Source organism: Brachyhypopomus gauderio, unplaced genomic scaffold (genome assembly GCF_052324685.1).
Source record: "Brachyhypopomus gauderio isolate BG-103 unplaced genomic scaffold, BGAUD_0.2 sc82, whole genome shotgun sequence".
Taxonomy (NCBI): Eukaryota; Metazoa; Chordata; class Actinopteri; order Gymnotiformes; family Hypopomidae; genus Brachyhypopomus; species Brachyhypopomus gauderio.
This window is the reverse complement of record NW_027506903.1, coordinates 139,775-144,535: the sequence shown is the minus strand read 5'-3', so window position 1 is coordinate 144,535 and position 4,761 is coordinate 139,775.

The following is a 4,761-nucleotide window of genomic DNA, read 5'->3' as shown; positions in this document are numbered from 1 at the left end:
TGGACGTACAGCATATATAAGTTGCGTGACATGTCACACACATGCAGCATACAGACCCAAGCAGCAGTTGACATTAGAATGAAACGTCTGCCCAGATCGTGGGAAAGAGACATCTTGTATGACAGAGGTGTTGTCTAGTCACGCTGTAATTGGTCTACTCAGACACCCTCCCTCTGCGCCCAACACAACCTGCTTCTTCCTCGAATGGTGTCTGGCTCTGTGACCTTATGACCTTGCACTGAATATATGTTTAATTAGCTGAACCAACCATGGGGGGCATTTGAAAACAAATCCTCTATGTGTTTTTTTTTTTTGTATGGCTTGAGAAAATATTGTGTTTATTGAGCATATTTTTAAACTAATATATATCTAAGGTTTATTTTTGTTCACTCTAAATGGATGATGGAGTGACTGTTTAAAAAGTAGTGCTTCATCCATATATTCTCATTCCACCTTATTGCTAGTAGGCAGTGGGGAAAAAATGACACTTTAAATATTCTCTGTTGATCCAGAAGGAAAAAGAGACCAACTCATCATAGTGATTCCTGGAGATACGGAGACAAAAGGCTCATTTAGTCTGGTTGGACCCGACCCAGTCGGAGGTGAAGATTTATTCCAGCTCCTCACACTTTGGCCTTAAGCTGAAAGCAGCATGTCGCGTGTCAGACGTGTCGGGCAGATCTCGTTTTTGGATGGTCATTTTAACAGAGGAATTGGAATGACAAGCTCTCACTCTCTGCCCAGAATTTTGCCAACTGAAGATGTTAAAATTATACAGATTTTGGAAACATGACACAATTATTGAATGTTCGGTTCAAAGGTTACTCCAAATAGAAAAAAAATGTTAAATCAGTTTAATGCTTTAGCTCACTAATAATAATGTGGCCATGTAATGTATTTGATTATAAATATTATATATATATATATATATATATATATATATATATATATATATATATATATATATATATATATATATATATATATATATAATACATGTATTCCACAATCCAGGATAACACCTTAATATTTATAAAAAACTAATTATATTAAAGAATATTTTAAAAATCCAGAAAAAGAAGGTTTAGGGATTTTGGTTCTCAGTGCTGTATGTGTATGTGACCTAATAATCAGACTCTGCCCACGGGTAAGCAGGCCTGAAGACGTGATAATGTCTCGCTGCCTGAAGACGTGTACATGTCCCGCGGCGTGAAGACGTGTAAATGTCCCGCCATGGTCCTGAGGCCCTGCTCCTGCTCCTGCAGTCTTTACAGCCATGACGCAGACCTGCTCAGACTCGCGCCTCCTCATTCACCCGCGCTTTATAGACTTCCTCTTTACAGACTTGGGTGAGTGTAAAGTGCTTAGTCATGTCTCATTAGCGAAATGACCAGGGGACGTGTGGCCAAAGAAAAGCTCTTCAGTGGGGATGACTGGGCATTTACCCAAGGGTCAGATGACCTTTGAACCCATGGGGTCAGGGGTCAAGCTTGTTGATTAACTCTTGGCCGCAGCATTGATTGACCCCTAAGCATTGAGCAGTAAGTAAAGGAATTTCTCTCCACAGCTGTGGTACCTTTGGCACAGTTTGTTTGCATTATTATTATCATTAATTTATGATTCCTTTAATGACCAAAGTCATTTATGTCATTTTTATGTCTATTTAGGTCTTTTATGATCAAAGTTTCAGGTCAAACATAAAGATGGCAGGACAAAAAAGCTTCATGAACACATCCAGATGCCATTTTAATAGAACATGAAGAATAGAATAGAATAAAATAAAATAATGTTTTGTCTGCATCTGTAAGAAACATGAGAGTTACAAAACAAAGAGAATGAGTTCAGCTCACTCACTATACTACACCGTCCGTGCTTGTGTGTGTGTGTGTGTTTTTGTGTGAAGAGGAGGCAGTAATTTTTCAGCACAGTCAGAGCACAGTGACAGTTTTTTGAGAAGTTGCCTGAGAGAGAGTGACTGAGAGAGAGAGAGAGAGAGAGAGAGAGAGAGAGAGAGAGAGAGAGAGAGAGAGCAGACTGACACATCGGTGTAAAAACAATAATTATGAGCATGAATTCAGGGGCCAGCCAAAGACCTGCAGAAGCCTGGGGTGTTGCTATGGGGATATGAAGGATGTGTGTGTGTGTGTGTGTGTGTGTGTGTGTGTGTGTGTGTGTGTGTGTGTGTGTGTGTGTGTGTGTGTGTGTGTGTGTGTGTGTGTGTGTGTGTGTGTGTGTGTGTGTGTGTGTTGTTTAGGGTCTGTCCCGGGGGAGGTGCCCAGACAGTCGTCTCTTCAACACATTTTTTATTTGGGTGGGAGACCATGAGCAGTCATGGATGAGATGAACCCGGGCGGCCATTTTGGACCCTGCAATCTGGAAGCTTCTAAAGACTCCAGTGTGAATATAACAAACAGATTATGAAACAAATAAACACCATCTATACATATTACCACATTCCAAAAACCCCACATGAAAGGCTAGTTAGATAGAAGCTTATAAACAGAAAGACTTCATCGTTGTAATGGACACCACACATCAACTGTATAAAAAAGAATCTCAGTATCATTTAAATAATATGGTGACAAGTTAAATATTTTAACATTGACTTAGGAATATGTCATCATATGAAAATGTTACTATTGTTTGAAATTAAAAACTAACTACCTCCAGTCGTAACTTGAATCGAGTTCATAAAGATGTAGTGGGGGAAATAACCCTTATAAACTGTAAGGTCTGGAAGTTATTTGATATTTCTTATTATTTACATTTGCATGTGGCATCTTATAATCAAAGAGTATTGCTATTGTGTGTTGGTTTACAGCTATTCGGACTCAATGAATGGAGGCATAAATGAATCATTATTCGTAAATGTAATCACAGTCTTTTGTCAAAAACAAGAATGAACGCGCCCTCTGCTGGTGGCAATATGTAATTAACAATTCAAACTGCTGAACAGAGATGAACTACGGTAGACGAAACCGTTTAAGAAAGGTCTCTGGGTGCAACCTGTCTATTTTTTTATAGTCTTAAACAGTTCGATCCACATGGATTTTTCTGGAACATTCAGATATTAGATACTATAAACCATTTAAAATGGGTGAATCTTATTCAGTCGCCTGCCGCCTTATTAGAAAGTTTTGAATTCACATTTAGCAGCTGTTTTGTGATGTATTCTCGTCTTACAGGTACATTGTAAGACGAACACAGTACTTTAGTCCATGAACTATTGGTGAGCCACCGGTCAAACTATGCCCACAGGACTACCGCTCGCCATTATATGGATAATGGTCCATTCTGAAGGCAGCATTAGCACTGGAATGGTACCCGAGTGGCACAGCAGTGGTGCGGTTCTGTGTCTGTGATGGGCAGAAACTGTGGTCCTGTGGTCAGAAAGGGAACGCTGGTGTAGATGTGAACACAGAGTAACTGGACATATTAGGGACGTAGTATCTCCTGCACGCCTGAACAAACTAATACTACACTTTACCGAGACTTTCGCCCTCGTTAAAGCTCCAAATTATGTATTATAAACATTCCTTTCGTTATATTGTGTTATGTTATAATTACTGATGCATTTGTGAAGTTTTTGTAATTTTTGCGCTATAATAGATTCTTTACGACTAGCGGTTAATGACCGGTTCAGCTTATTCGATGTATCCTCTGATATTACTATTCATTCATATACCCTCTTCACTTCTTTGAGGCTGACGGTAGTACTGTGGTTACCTGGCAACTAGATGCGACAAATTCGGTTTAACACACGCGCTCCCGCAGTTTCCGCGAGTCCGAATCTGTGAACCGTGAAGTGGTTCTCGCGACGGCCGCACGATGGCGCAAAAACTCTGTTAGTGAGTCGTACATTTAGCTTTAAATTATGAACGATTTCACGCATTCTGCAATGCACTGTAATTTGGTAAACGGCCAGGATATCAGGAGAGTGCGCTTTAAAACAATGGTGTTAAAATAATACACAAGTGACAACCAACATGCACTGAAGGTTGATTTTTAAAAATGATTCCAGGTGGTTTTGTTAGGTTGTAAAGGTCTGGTGTACACTGATATATTAGTAAACTATAACATACATTTCTATATGCTTCGTTTATCATTCGTTCTGAGTGACTTATTGTTCACTATGATCACTTTGAAATTTCACCAGTATATCCTCCCTCCTACCCCTATAGGTACTGTTAGTGATAAGGCCTTTGACGCCTGGGTGTGGGTGTCTGTCTGTCCTGCAGGGGGCGGTGTTGCTTAGGTGAAGCAGTTGGGGGTCTGTGTGAAAAGGAACAGACAGCATTAACAACTGGTCTTTAACAAACCTCAAAATATTAACCTAAAATGTTTATATGTTGTAGTAACAGATCAATAGATATAATCACATTACCTTGTACTTTTGTAATGGATTTTTGTAAGGTTTGTTACGGTTTAACGTTAGCCAAAAGGCTAGCTAGCTACTCACGTATTGGATGGAATTTACTACAGACATTACTACTTTTATAAGTTGGCGTTTTGGCCAGTGATCAATAAAAATGAAGGTGGAAAGAAATTGGAAATGCCATTCATGTGATTTATTTGTAAAGCATATACAATTGTAACGTGTGTAACTGGTGCCAGAAGGTGGCGGACCTGTTTATTGTTCCCGTTCATCTTTCTGAAGTTCGTTAGGCTCAGCAGATTTGAACCTTACACTTTTGTATACGTTTCCAGTTATCTGCTGCGACGGAAAGGAAGCTAGGAAAATTTACCAGGACAAAATGCTAC